At 44.7% G+C, this 16,117-nt stretch overlaps 3 long non-coding RNA genes across 3 annotated transcripts in view; 1 reads left to right on the top strand and 2 right to left on the bottom strand.

Moving 5' to 3' along the window:
* The first annotated feature begins 2,020 nt into the window (after positions 1–2,020).
* On the top strand, positions 2,021–3,028 carry LOC309334267. The gene is made up of 3 exons (XR_014152971.1): positions 2,021–2,233; positions 2,528–2,780; positions 2,825–3,028. It is a non-coding gene; the product is annotated as an uncharacterized lncRNA (long non-coding RNA).
* Positions 3,029–4,602: 1,574 nt separating this feature from the next.
* The window catches only part of LOC309333342, a 19,015-nt gene continuing 7,500 nt past the window's right edge, over positions 4,603–16,117 (bottom strand). The window contains exons 7-8 of the long non-coding RNA XR_014152465.1: positions 9,402–9,495; positions 4,603–4,638 (exon numbers count right to left, since the gene is read on the bottom strand). This is a non-coding gene — a long non-coding RNA (uncharacterized lncRNA). The remainder of the gene's footprint in view (positions 4,639–9,401; positions 9,496–16,117) is intronic.
* The window catches only part of LOC309334258, a 1,189-nt gene continuing 339 nt past the window's right edge, over positions 15,268–16,117 (bottom strand). The window contains exons 2-3 of the long non-coding RNA XR_014152968.1: positions 15,873–16,117; positions 15,268–15,496 (exon numbers count right to left, since the gene is read on the bottom strand). The exon at positions 15,873–16,117 is cut by the window's right edge and continues 61 nt beyond it. This is a non-coding gene — a long non-coding RNA (uncharacterized lncRNA). The remainder of the gene's footprint in view (positions 15,497–15,872) is intronic.

Genomic DNA, 16,117 nt, shown 5'->3' with positions numbered 1-16,117 from the left:
ACTCGAACCCGTAACTTGGGACACGGAAGAACGTCGTGGGATTCGAACCCGGAACCCGGGACCTGGAAGAACGTCATGGGACTCGAACCCAGGACCGTGTCATGTGACTTGAACCCGTAACTTGGGACACGGAAGAACGTCGTGGGATTCGAACCCGGAACCCGGGACCTGGAAGAACGTCATGGGACTCGAACCCAGGACCGTGTCATGGGACTCGAACCCGTAACTTGGGACACGGAAGAACGTCGTGGGATTCGAACCCGGAACCCGGGAGCCCGGAAGAACGTCATGGGACCCGAACCCAGGACCGTGTCATGTGACTCGAACCCGTAACTTGGGACACGGAAGAACGTTGTGGGATTCGAACCCGGAACCCGGATCCCTGTCCTGGGACTTGAACCCGGAGCTGGGAAGCCCGTCATGTGACTCGAACCTGCAACCCGGGAGCCCGGAAGAACGTCATGGGACTCGAACCCAGGACCGTGTCATGGGACTCGAACCCGTAACTTGGGACCCGGAAGAACGTCACGTGATTCGAACCCGGGACCCTGTCATGGGACTTGAACCCGGGAGCCCGGAAGAATGTCATGTGATTCGAACCCAGGACCGTGTCATGGGACTTGAACCCGCAACCCAGGACCCCGTCACTTCCTGCGCTGTCATGTGACTCGAACCCGGGACCCGCCATCCATCCAATTTCCCCCTTTGGACCAATCCCGGGCTTGGTTTACGGGCGCCGGACGACACAGCTCTGCGATTGGACGATTTCAAGGCTCTGTCGCCGGGCAGATTACGAACGTCGCCTGACGGAGCTCTGCGATTGGACGATTTCAAGGCTCTGTCGCCGGGCAGATTACGAACGTCGCCTGACGGAGCTCTGCGATTGGACGATTTCAAGGCTCTGTCGCCGGGCAGATTACGAACGTCGTCTGACGGAGCTCTGCGATTGGACGATTTCAAGGCTCTGTCGCTGGGCAGATTGCGAACGTCGCCTGATGGAGCTCTGCGATTGGACGATTTCAAGGCTTTGTCGCCGGGCAGATTAGGGACGTCGCCCGACGGAGCTCTGCGATTGGACGATTTCAAGGCTCTGTCGCCGGGCAGATTAGGGACGTCGCCCGACGGAGCTCTGTGATTGGACGATTTCAAGGCTCTGTCGCCGGGCAGATTACGAACGTCGCCTGACGGTGCTCTGCGATTGGACGATTTCAAGGCTCTGTCGCCGGGCAGTTTACATGCTCCACCCAATGTACCTCCCTGATTGGACGATTTCCAGGCTCCACCCAACGGGACTCTTCTCATTGGACTATTGAGAGACGATTTCCCCCTTCCGGCCAACAGGCCTCTCTGATTGGACGATTGGGAGGAATTGGAGGGGGGGCAAAAGGGGGCGGAGCTAGAGAGGGAAGGGACCCCTCTAGGTCCTCCAGCCTGACCCCCCTGCAAGGGATCATAGAGAAAGGAACTCTCTAGGAGACCCAGAGACCATAGAGAGGGAAGGGACCTCTCTAGAACATCCAGGCCATGAGGGGACCATAGAGAGGGAAGGGACCCCTCCAGGTCATCCAGCCTGACCCCCTGGCGAGGGATCATAGAGAGGAAAGGGGCCTCTCTAGGACATCCAAGCGGTTATGATGTCTACGTCCTCCAGCCTGACCCCCGGCAAAGGATCATAGAGAAGGAAGGGACCTCTCTAGGACATCCAGCACCTTCTTAGGGGACCATAGAGAGGGAAGGGACCCCTCCAGGTCATCCAGCCTGACCCCTTGGCAAAGGATCATAGAGAGGAAAGGGGCCTCTCTAGGACATCCAAGCGGTTATGATGTCTACGTCCTCCAGCCTGACCCCCTGGCAAAGGATCATAGAGAAGGAAGGGACCTCTCTAGGACATCCAGCACCTTCTTAGGGGACCATAGAGAGGGAAGGGACCCCTCCAGGTCATCCAGCCTGACCCCTTGGCAAAGGATCATAGAGAGGAAAGGGGCCTCTCTAGGACATCCAAGCGGTTATGATGTCTACGTCCTCCAGCCTGACCCCCTGGCAAAGGATCATAGAGAAGGAAGGGACCTCTCTAGGACATCCAGCACCTTCTTAGGGGACCATAGAGAGGGAAGGGACCCCTCCAGGTCATCCAGCCTGACCCCTTGGCAAAGGATCATAGAGAAGGAAGGGGCCTCTCTAGGACATCCAGCACCTTCTTAGGGGACCATAGAGAGGGAAGGGACCCCTCCAGGTCATCCAGCCTGACCCCCTGGCGAGGGATCATAGAGAGGAAAGGGGCCCTTCTAGGACATCCAAGCGGTTATGAGGGGATCATAGAGAGGGAATGGACCTCTCTAGGACATCCAGCCGGTTATGATGTCTACGTCCTCCAGCCTGACCCCCTGGCAAAGGATCATAGAGAAGGAAGGGGCCTCTCTAGGACATCCAGCACCTTCTTAGGGGATCAGCGAGAGGGAAGGGACCTCTCTAGGACATCCAGCCGGTTCTTAAGGGATCATAGAGAGGGAAAAAGGTAACCCTCTAGGCCATCCAGGGATCATAGAGAGGGAAGGTACCCCTCCAGGTCCTCCATCCTGACCCCCTTGCAAAGGATCATAGAGAGGGAAGGGACCTCTCTAGAACATCCAGCCCCTTCTTAGGGGATCATAGAGAGGGAAGGGACCTCTCTCGGACCTTCAGCCTCACCCCCTTGCAAAGGACCATAGAGAGAGTAGGGACCCCTCTAGGACCTCCAGCACGTGATTAAGGGATCATAGAGAGGGAAGGCTCCCCTCTAGGTCCGGTTATGAGAGGATCATAGAGAGGGAAGGGACCCCTCCAGGTCATCCAGCCTGACCCCCTGGCAAAGGATCATAGAGAGAGAGAAGGGACCTTTCTAGGACATCCAGAGGGATCATAGAGAGGGAAGGGGCCTCTCTAGGACATCCAGCTGGTTCTTAGGGGATCATAGAGAGGGAAGGGACCTCTCTAGGACATCCAGCCTCACCCCCTCGCAAGGGATTCATAGGGAACCATAGAGAGGGAAGTCACAGAATCCTAGAAGGATTGAGCCAGGTCATCTAGCCTGACCCCCCCCTTTTGAAAGGGATCATAGAGAGGGAAGGGACCCTTCTAGGATTCCCCTAGAGACACTCAGCCCCCCCCCCCCAATTTCCCATCCAGCTTTACTTCCACTCCAAGCCCGGGTTCGACATCTCCAGGCGGGGACACTCTAGGATTTGAGCCCTCTCTGGTGAAATGTAGGTTTTTTTCTCCATACCTCTCTAGGACCTCCAGCCGTTCTGTGGGGATCATAGAGAGGGAAGGGACCCCCCGACGGTCCTCCAGACTGACCCGCCCCATAGAAGCCCCTCTAGGGCGCCATCTTGTTCCCCTTCTTGCGAATGCCCTCAATAAAGAGAGAGAGATATATATATTCCTAGAGTGTTTCTGGGTCGTGGGTTCAAGGGAAAGCTGGGCGCCTCTGAGCATGTGCAGAGGGCGCCCTTCTCGGGATTGGAGGTCGATCGATAATCCATAACGGGGGGGGGGGGCTGGATCAATAATCCATAACATGGAGCTGGATCAATAACCCAACACACAGGTTTGGATCGATAATCAATCACGGAGAGCTGGATTGATCATCAGTGACACGGGGCTGGATTGATATTCAATAATGTGTTACTGGATCAATAACCAATGACAAGGGGCTGGATTGATAATCAATAACACAGGGCTGGATTGATATTCAATAATGTGTTACTGGATCAATAACCAATGACAAGGGGCTGGATTGATAATCAATCAGACTGGGCTGGGTTGATAATCAATAGTACAGGGGTGGATCAATAACCAAGAACACGGGGCTGGATTGATATTCAATAATGTGTTACTGGATCAATAACCAATGACAAGGGGCTGAATTGATAATCAATAACACAGGGATGGATCGATAATAATGCAGGGCTGGATCAATAGCCAATCACACAAGGCTGGATTAATAATAAGGTGAGGCTGGATCGATAACCAATCACAGTGGGCTGGGTTGATAATCAATCACACAGGGATGGATTGATACTAATGCAGGGCTGGATCAATAATCAATCACACAGGGCTGGATCAATAGCCAATCACACAGGGCTGGATCGATAACCAATCACACAGGGCTGGATCAATAGCCAATCACACAGGGCTGGATCAATAGCCAATCACACAGGGCTGGATCAATAGCCAATCACACAGGGCTGGATCAATAGCCAATCACACAGGGCTGGATCGATAATCAATAACACAGGGCTGGATCAATAGCCAATCACACAGGGCTGGATCGATAGCCAATCACACAGGGCTGGATTGATAACCAATCACACAGGGCTGGATCGATAGCCAATCACACAGGGCTGGATTGATAACCAATCACACAGGGCTGGATCAATAGCCAATCACACAGGGCTGGATCGATAATCAATCACACAGGGCTGGATCAATAGCCAATCACACAGGGCTGGATCGATAATCACACAGGGCTGGATCAGTAGCCAATCACACAGGACTGGATCAATAATCAATCACACAGGGCTGGATCGATAATCAATAACACAGGGCTGGATCAATAGCCAATCACACGGGGATGGATTGAGAACCAATAAGGCGCAGCTGAATTGAGAACCAAGAACACTGGGCTGAATTGATATTCAATAATGAGTTACTGGATCAATAACCAATGACAAGGGGCTGGATTGAGAACCAATCAGACTGGGCTGGGTTGATAATCAATAACAGAGGGATGGATCGATAATAACACAGGGCTGGATTGATAATCAATAACACAGGGCTGGGTTGATAATCAATAACACAGGGCTGGATTGATAATCAATAACACAGGGCTGGGTTGATAATCAATAACAGGGCTGGGTTGATAATCAATAACATAGGGATGGATCGATAATAATGCAGGGCTGGATCAATAATCAATCACACAGGGCTGGATTGATAACCAATCACACAGGGCTGGATCAATAGCCAATCACACAGGGCTGGATTGATATTCAATAATGTGTTACTGGATCAATAACCAATGACAAGGGGCTGGATTGATAATCAATAACACAGGGCTGGATTGATAATCAATAACACAGGGCTGGATTGATAATCAATCACACAGGGATGGATCGATAATAATGCAGGGCTGGATCAATAATCAATCACACAGGGCTGGATTGATAATCAATAACACAGGGCTGGATTGATATTCAATAATGTGTTACTGGATCAATAACCAATGACAAGGGGCTGGATTGATAACCAATCACACTGGGCTGGGTTGATAATCAATAACACAGGGCTGGATTGATATTCAATAATGTGTTACTGGATCAATAACCAATGACAAAGGGCTGGATTGATAACCAATCACACCAGGCTGGATTGATAATCAATAACACAGGGCTGGATTGATAATCAATCACACAGGGATGGATTGATAATAATGCAGGGCTGGATCAATAGCCAATCACACAGGGCTGGATTGATAATCAATAACACAGGGCTGGATTGATATTCAATAATGTGTTACTGGATCAATAACCAATGACAAGGGGCTGGATTGATAACCAATCACACCAGGCTGGATTGATAATCAATAACACAGGGATGGATTGATAATCAATCACACAGGGATGGATCGATAATAATGCAGGGCTGGATCAATAACCAATCACACAGGGCTGGATTGATAACCAATCACACAGGGCTGGATTGATATTCAATAATGTGTTACTGGATCAATAACCAATGACAAGGGGCTGGATTGATAACCAATCACACCAGGCTGGATTGATAATCAATAACACAGAGGTGGATTGATAATCACACAGGGATGGATCGATAATAATGCAGGGCTTGATCAATAATCAATCACAGGGCTGGATCAATAGCCAATCACACAGGGCTGCATCAATAACCAATCACACAGGGCTGGATCGATAGCCAATCACACAGGGCTGGATCAATAGCCAATCACACAAGGCTGGATTGATAATAAGGTGAGGCTGGATCTATAATCGATAACACAGGTTGGGATTGATAATCAATAATGCAGGGCTGGATCGATAACCAACAACACAGGGCTGAATTGATATTCAATAATGTCTTACTGGATCAATAACCAATGACAAGGGGCTGGATCAATAATCAATCACACAGGGCTGGATCGATAATAATGCGGGGCTGGATCAATAATCAATCACACAGGGCTGGATCAATAGCCAATCACACAAGGCTGGATTGATAATAAGGCGAGGCTGGATCTATAATCGATAACACAGGGCTGGATCGATAACCAATAACGCGGGGCCAGATCAATCACTAAGCATTTCAAGGATTGATTGGATTGATAGTCAATCACACAGGGCTGGATTGATAATCAATAACATGGGGCCAGATCAATCGCTCCATATTGAAATGATTGATTGGATTGATAATCAAGAACATGGGGATGGATTGATAATCAATCACACGGAGCTGGATCGGTGATCAATACCATGGGGCCGGATCAATCACTAAGTATTTAAATGATTTATTGGACTGATAAGAACATAGGGGTGGATTGATAATCAATCACACAGGGATGGATCGATAATAATGCAGGGCTGGATCAATAATCAATCACACAGGGCTGGATCGATAATCAATAATGGGGGGCTGGATCGATAACCAATAACATGGGGCCAGATCAATCACTAAGCAGTTAAATCATTTATTGGATTGATAATCAATCACACAGGGCTTGACTGATAACCAATAACATGGGGCTGGTTTGATAATCAATAAGGTGGGACTGGATTGATAACCAATCACACAGGGCTGGATCGATAACCAATAACATGGGGCCAGATCAATCACTAAGTAGTTAAATGATTGATTGGATTGATCATCAATAATGTGTGGCTGGATCAATAACCAATAACATGGGGCCGGATCAATCACTAAGTAGTTAAATGATTTATTGGATTGATAATCAATAACACGGGGCTGGATCAATAACCAATAACATGGGGCCAGATCAATCACTAAGTAGTTAAATGATTGATTGGATTGATAATCAATAACACAGGGCTGGATCAATAACCAATAACATGGGGCCGGATCAATCACTAAGTAGTTAAATGATTGATTGGATTGATAATCAATAATGGGCGGCTGGATCAATAACCAATAACATGGGGCCGGATCAATCACTAAGTAGTTAAATGATTGATTGGATCGATAATCAATAACACGGGGCTGGATCAATAACCAATAACACGGGGCCAGATCAATCACTAAGTAGTTAAATGATTGATTGGATCGATAATCAATAACACAGGGCTGGATCAATAACCAATAACACGGGGCCAGATCAATCACTAAGTAGTTAAATGATTGATTGGATCGATAATCAATAACACAGGGCTGGATCAATAACCAATAACATGGGGCCAGATCAATCACGAAGTATTTAAATGATTGATTGGATTGATAACCAATCACACAGGGCTGGATCAATAATCAATAACATGGGGCCAGATCAATCACTAAGTAGTTAAATGATTGATTGGATTGATAATCAATAATGTGTGGCTGGATCAATAACCAATAACATGAGGCCGGATCAATCACTAAGTAGTTCAATGATTGATTGGATCGATAATCAATAACACAGGGCTGGATCAATAACCAATAACACGGGGCCAGATCAATCACTAAGTAGTTCAATGATTGATTGGATTGATAATCAATAACACGGGGCTGGATCGATAACCAATAACATGGGGCCAGATCAATCACTAAGTAGTTAAATGATTGATTGGATTGATAATCAATAACACAGGGCTGGATCAATAACCAATAACATGGGGCCAGATCAATCACTAAGTAGTTAAATGATTGATTGGATTGATAATCAATAACACAGGGCTGGATCAATAACCAATAACACGTGGCCGGATCAATCACTAAGTATTTCAATGATTGATTGGATTGATAACCAATCACATGGGGCTGGATTGATAATTAATAACAGACGGCTGGCTCAATAATCAATAACACGGGGCTGGATCAATAACCAATCATGTGGGGCTGGATTGATAACCAATAACATGGGGCCAGATCAATCACTACATAGTAAATCATTTATTGAATTGATAATCAATCACACGGGGCTGGATTGATAATCAATAAGATGGGACTGGATCAATAATCAATAACATGGGGCCAGATCAATCACTAAGTATTTCAGCGATTGATTGGATTGATAACCAATCACACGGGGCTGGATTGATAATCAATAATGTGCGGCTGGATCGATAACCAATAACATGGGGCCAGATCAATCACTAAGTAGTTAAATGATTGATTGGATTGATAATCAATAACACGGGGCCGGATCAATCACTCAATATTTAAATTAGGGATTTTAAAGATATCTCGTTGGATATTTAATAATAATAATAATAATAATAATAATAATAATAATAATAATAATGGCATTTTATAAGGGGACCAGAGGATGGGAATAAATAATAATAATAATAATAATAATAATAATAATAATAATAATAATAATAATGGCATTTTATAAGGGGACCAGAGGATGGGAATAAATGAAATTATTATTAATAATAATAATAATAATAATAATAATAATAATAATGGCATTTTTAAGGGGACCAGAGGATGGGAATAAATGAAATTAATAATAATAATAATAATAATAATAATAATAATAATAATAATAATGGCATTTTATAAGGGGACCAGAGGATGGGAATAAATGAAATTAATAATAATAATAATAATAATAATAATAATAATAATAATAATAATGGCATTTTTAAGGGGACCAGAGGATGGGAATAAATGAAATTATTAATAATAATAATAATAATAATAATAATAATAATAATAATAATGATGATGGCATTTTATAAGGGGACCAGAGGATGGGAATAAATGAAATTATTATTATTATTATTATTAATAATAATAATAATAATAATAATAATAATGGCATTTCATAAGGGGACCAGAGGATGGGAATAAATGAAATTAATAATAATAATAATAATAATAATAATAATAATAATAATAATAATAATAACAATAATAATAATAAATGACTAAAAGCTCATGAGACTTCTTAAGATTCCTCAAATCAGGGTATAAATGCCATTATTATTATTATTATTATTATTATTACTAATAATAATAATAATAATAATAATGACTAAAAGCTCATGAGATTAAAATGATCTTTTCCTCTAAGATAATAATAATAATAATAATAATAATAATAATAATAATAATAATAATAATAATAGCAGGATTTCATAAGTGGACCAGAGGAATAATAATAATAATAATAATAATAATAATAATACAAAAGAGACCAGAGACAGGAAGTTGCAGTTTCTGAATCTATTTATTAGGAGAAGGAAGAGACCTCCGAGGACCATAGAGATGTTCTTCTCATTCCTAGAAGGGAAGGAGAAGAGAAGGTGAAGTTTCCAACATGGTCCAACTTGGGAAATGTCCATCAAAATAGACTTGGGAAATGTCCTTCCAGATAGACCTGAGATTTCCCAAAATGGGAAATGTCCACCAAGATAGACCTGAGATTTCCCAAAATGGGAAATGTCCCTCCAGATAGACCTGAGATTTCCCAACACGGGAGATGTCCATCAAAATAGACCTGAGATTTCCCAAAATGGGAAATGTCCCCCTAGATAGACCTGAGATTTCCCAACACGGGAGATGTCCATCAAGATAGACCTGAGATTTCCCAAAATGGGAAATGTCCCTCCAGATAGACCTGAGATTTCCCAACATGGGAGATGTCCATCAAGATAGACCTGAGATTTCCCAAAATGGGAAATGTCCACCAAGATAGACCTGAGATTTCCCAACACGGGAGATGTCCATCAAGATAGACCTGAGATTTCCCAAAATGGGAAGATAGACCTGAGATTTCCCAACACGGGAGATGTCCATCAAGATAGACCTGAGATTTCCCAAAATGGGAAATGGCCATCAAGATAGACCTGAGATTTCCCAAAATGGGAAATGTCCCTCCAGATAGACCTGAGATTTCCCAAAATGGGAAATGTCCACCAAGATAGACCTGAGATTTCCCAAAATGGGAAATGTCCCTCTAGATAGACCTGAGATTTCCCAACACGGGAGATGTCCCTCTAGATAGACCTGAGATTTCCCAACACGGGAGATGTCCATCAAGATAGACCTGAGATTTCCCAAAATGGGAAATGTCCCTCCAGATAGACCTGAGATTTCCCAAAATGGGAAATGTCCACCAAGATAGACCTGAGATTTCCCAAAATGGGAAATGTCCCTCTAGATAGACCTGAGATTTCCCAACACGGGAGATGTCCCTCTAGATAGACCTGAGATTTCCCAACACGGGAGATGTCCATCAAGATAGACCTGAGATTTCCCAAAATGGGAAATGTCCCTCCAGATAGACCTGAGATTTCCCAACATGGGAGATGTCCATCAAGATAGACCTGAGATTTCCCAACATGGGAAATGTCCACCAAGATAGACCTGAGATTTCCCAAAATGGGAAATGTCCCTCCAGATAGACCTGAGATTTCCCAACATGGGAGATGTCCATCAAGATAGACCTGAGATTTCCCAACATGGGAGATGTCCATCAAGATAGACCTGAGATTTCCCAAAATGGGAAATGTCCCTCTAGATAGACCTGAGATTTCCCAACACAGGAGATGTCCATCAAGATAGACCTGAGATTTCCCAAAATGGGAAATGTCCATCAAGATAGACCTGAGATTTCCCAAAATGGGAAATGTCCCTCCAGATAGAACTGAGATTTCCCAACATGGGAGATGTCCATCAAGATAGACCTGAGATTTCCCAAAATGGGAAATGTCCATCAAGATAGACCTGAGATTTCCCAAAATGGGAAATGTCCATCAAGATAGACCTGAGATTTCCCAAAATCGGAAATGTCCCTCTAGATAGACCTGAGATTTCCCAACATGGGAGATGTCCACCAAGATAGACCTGAGATTTCCCAAAATGGGAAATGTCCATCAAGATAGACCTGAGATTTCCCAAAATGGGAAATGTCCCTCTAGATAGACCTGAGATTTCCCAACATGGGAGATGTCCATCAAGATAGACCTGAGATTTCCCAAAATGGGAAATGGCCATCAAGATAGACCTGAGATTTCCCAAAATGGGAAATGTCCCTCCAGATAGACCTGAGATTTCCCAAAATGGGAAATGTCCACCAAGATAGACCTGAGATTTCCCAAAATGGGAAATGTCCCTCTAGATAGACCTGAGATTTCCCAACACGGGAGATGTCCCTCTAGATAGACCTGAGATTTCCCAACACGGGAGATGTCCATCAAGATAGACCTGAGATTTCCCAAAATGGGAAATGTCCCTCCAGATAGACCTGAGATTTCCCAAAATGGGAAATGTCCACCAAGATAGACCTGAGATTTCCCAAAATGGGAAATGTCCCTCTAGATAGACCTGAGATTTCCCAACACGGGAGATGTCCCTCTAGATAGACCTGAGATTTCCCAACACGGGAGATGTCCATCAAGATAGACCTGAGATTTCCCAAAATGGGAAATGTCCCTCCAGATAGACCTGAGATTTCCCAACATGGGAGATGTCCATCAAGATAGACCTGAGATTTCCCAACATGGGAAATGTCCACCAAGATAGACCTGAGATTTCCCAAAATGGGAAATGTCCCTCCAGATAGACCTGAGATTTCCCAACATGGGAGATGTCCATCAAGATAGACCTGAGATTTCCCAACATGGGAGATGTCCATCAAGATAGACCTGAGATTTCCCAAAATGGGAAATGTCCCTCCAGATAGACCTGAGATTTCCCAACACGGGAGATGTCCCTCTAGATAGACCTGAGATTTCCCAACATGGGAGATGTCCATCAAGATAGACCTGAGATTTCCCAAAATGGGAAATGTCCCTCTAGATAGACCTGAGATTTCCCAACACGGGAGATGTCCCTCCAGATAGACCTGAGATTTCCCAACATGGGAGATGTCCATCAAGATAGACCTGAGATTTCCCAACATGGGAGATGTCCACCAAGATAGACCTGAGATTTCCCAAAATGGGAAATGTCCCTCCAGATAGACCTGAGATTTCCCAACATGGGAGATGTCCATCAAGATAGACCTGAGATTTCCCAACATGGGAGATGTCCATCAAGATAGACCTGAGATTTCCCAAAATGGGAAATGTCCCTCTAGATAGACCTGAGATTTCCCAACACGGGAGATGTCCATCAAGATAGACCTGAGATTTCCCAAAATGGGAAATGTCCCTCCAGATAGACCTGAGATTTCCCAACACGGGAGATGTCCATCAAGATAGACCTGAGATTTCCCAAAATGGGAAATGTCCCTCTAGATAGACCTGAGATTTCCCAACACGGGAGATGTCCATCAAGATAGACCTGAGATTTCCCAAAATGGGAAATGTCCCTCTAGATAGACCTGAGATTTCCCAACATGGGAAATGTCCACCAAGATAGACCTGAGATTTCCCAAAATGGGAAATGTCCACCAAGATAGACCTGAGATTTCCCAAAATGGGAGATGTCCTTCAAGATAGACCTGAAATTTCCCAACATGGGAGATGTCCATCAAGATAGACCTGAGATTTCCCAAAATGGGAAATGTCCCTCTAGATAGACCTGAGATTTCCCAACACGGGAGATGTCCATCAAGATAGACCTGAGATTTCCCAAAATGTGAAATGTCCATCAAGATAGACCTGAGATTTCCCAAAATGGGAAATGTCCCTCTAGATAGACCTGAGATTTCCCAACATGGGAGATGTCCATCAAGATAGACCTGAGATTTCCCCAAATGGGAAATGTCCACCAAGATAGACCTGAGATTTCCCAAAATGGGAGATGTCCTTCAAGATAGACCTGAAATTTCCCAAAATGGGAAATGTCCCTCTAGATAGACCTGAGATTTCCCAACATGGGAGATGTCCACCAAGATAGACCTGAGATTTCCCAAAATGGGAAATGTCCCTCCAGATAGAACTGAGATTTCCCAACATGGGAGATGTCCATCAAGATAGACCTGAGATTTCCCAAAATGGGAAATGTCCCTCTAGATAGACCTGAGATTTCCCAACATGGGAAATGTCCACCAAGATAGACCTGAGATTTCCCAAAATGGGAAATGTCCACCAAGATAGACCTGAGATTTCCCAAAATGGGAGATGTCCTTCAAGATAGACCTGAAATTTCCCAACATGGGAGATGTCCATCAAGATAGACCTGAGATTTCCCAAAATGGGAAATGTCCCTCCAGATAGACCTGAGATTTCCCAACATGGGAGATGTCCATCAAGATAGACCTGAGATTTCCCAACATGGGAGATGTCCATCAAGATAGACCTGAGATTTCCCAACATGGGAGATGTCCATCAAGATAGACCTGAGATTTCCCAAAATGGGAAATGTCCCTCTAGATAGACCTGAGATTTCCCAACACGGGAGATGTCCCTCTAGATAGACCTGAGATTTCCCAACACGGGAGATGTCCATCAAGATAGACCTGAGATTTCCCAAAATGGGAAATGTCCCTCCAGATAGACCTGAGATTTCCCAACACGGGAGATGTCCATCAAGATAGACCTGAGATTTCCCAACATGGGAGATGTCCATCAAGATAGACCTGAGATTTCCCAAAATGGGAAATGTCCCTCTAGATAGACCTGAGATTTCCCAACATGGGAGATGTCCACCAAGATAGACCTGAGATTTCCCCAAATGGGAAATGTCCCTCCAGATAGAACTGAGATTTCCCAACATGGGAGATGTCCATCAAGATAGACCTGAGATTTCCCAAAATGGGAAATGTCCCTCTAGATAGACCTGAGATTTCCCAACACGGGAGATGTCCATCAAGATAGACCTGAGATTTCCCCAAATGGGAAATGTCCCTCTAGATAGACCTGAGATTTCCCAACATGGGAGATGTCCACCAAGATAGACCTGAGATTTCCCAAAATGGGAAATGTCCCTCCAGATAGAACTGAGATTTCCCAACATGGGAGATGTCCATCAAGATAGACCTGAGATTTCCCAAAATGGGAAATGTCCCTCTAGATAGACCTGAGATTTCCCAAAATGGGAAATGTCCATCAAGATAGACCTGAGATTTCCCAACATGGGAAATGTCCACCAAGATAGACCTGAGATTTCCCAAAATGGGAAATGTCCCTCCAGATAGACCTGAGATTTCCCAACATGGGAGATGTCCATCAAGATAGACCTGAGATTTCCCAAAATGGGAAATGTCCCTCTAGATAGACCTGAGATTTCCCAACACGGGAGATGTCCATCAAGATAGACCTGAGATTTCCCAACACGGGAGATGTCCATCAAGATAGACCTGAGATTTCCCAAAATGGGAAATGTCCACCAAGATAGACCTGAGATTTCCCAAAATGGGAAATGTCCCTCCAGATAGACCTGAGATTTCCCAACATGGGAGATGTCCATCAAGATAGACCTGAGATTTCCCAACATGGGAGATGTCCATCAAGATAGACCTGAGATTTCCCAACATGGGAGATGTCCATCAAGATAGACCTGAGATTTCCCAAAATGGGAAATGTCCCTCTAGATAGACCTGAGATTTCCCAACACTGGAGATGTCCCTCTAGATAGACCTGAGATTTCCCAACACGGGAGATGTCCATCAAGATAGACCTGAGATTTCCCAAAATGGGAAATGTCCCTCCAGATAGACCTGAGATTTCCCAACACGGGAGATGTCCATCAAGATAGACCTGAGATTTCCCAACATGGGAGATGTCCATCAAGATAGACCTGAGATTTCCCAAAATGGGAAATGTCCCTCTAGATAGACCTGAGATTTCCCAACACGGGAGATGTCCCTCTAGATAGACCTGAGATTTCCCAACACGGGAGATGTCCATCAAGATAGACCTGAGATTTCCCAAAATGGGAAATGTCCCTCCAGATAGACCTGAGATTTCCCAACACGGGAGATGTCCATCAAGATAGACCTGAGATTTCCCAAAATGGGAAATGTCCATCAAGATAGACCTGAGATTTCCCAAAATGGGAAATGTCCCTCTAGATAGACCTGAGATTTCCCAACATGGGAGATGTCCACCAAGATAGACCTGAGATTTCCCAAAATGGGAAATGTCCCTCCAGATAGAACTGAGTTTTCCCAACATGGGAGATGTCCATCAAGATAGACCTGAGATTTCCCAAAATGGGAAATGTCCATCAAGAAAAACCTGGAAGATGTCCATCAAGTTAGACCTGAGATTTCCCAAAATGGGAAATGTCCATCAAGATAGACCTGGAAGATGTCCCTCCAGATAGACCTGAGATTTCCCAACATGGGAGATGTCCATCAAGATAGACTTGGGAAATGTCCATCAAGATAGACCTGAGATTTCTCCACCCTGGGAGATGTCCATCAAGCTAGACCTGAGATTCTCCACCATGGGAAATGTCCATCAATATAGACCTGGGAAATGTCCCTCAAGATAGACCTGAGATTGCCCAAAATGGGAAATGTCCAAAATGGGAAATGTCCATCAAGATAGACCCGAGATTTCTCCACCAAACTAGATCTGGGAAATGTCTATCAAGATAGACCTGAGATTTCCCAACCATGGGTGACCTGGGAGATGTCCATCAAGGTAGACCTGAGATTTCCCAACCATAGGAGACCTGGTAGATGTCCATTGATAGACCTGGTAAATGTCCACCAAGATAGACCTGAGATTTGTCCACCCTGGTAGATGTGCCTCAAGACAGACCTGATATTTCCCAAAATGGGCAATGTCCATCCAGATAGACCTGAGATTTCCCAAAATGGGAAATGTCCATCAAGATGCACCTGGAAGATGTCCCTCAAGATAGACCTGAGATTTCCCAACCCTGGTAGATGTCCCTCAAGACAGACCTGACATTTCCCAAAATGGGCAGTGTCCACCCAGATAGACCTGACATTTCCCAAAATGGGAGATGTCCATCAAGATAGACCCGACATTTCCCAAAATGG

This window comes from Podarcis erhardii (genome assembly GCF_964252035.2).
Source record: "Podarcis erhardii genome assembly, chromosome: Z".
Taxonomy (NCBI): domain Eukaryota; kingdom Metazoa; phylum Chordata; class Lepidosauria; order Squamata; family Lacertidae; genus Podarcis; species Podarcis erhardii.
The sequence above is the reverse complement of the archived record's forward strand: the minus strand, read 5'-3'. Positions and strand labels throughout refer to the sequence as shown.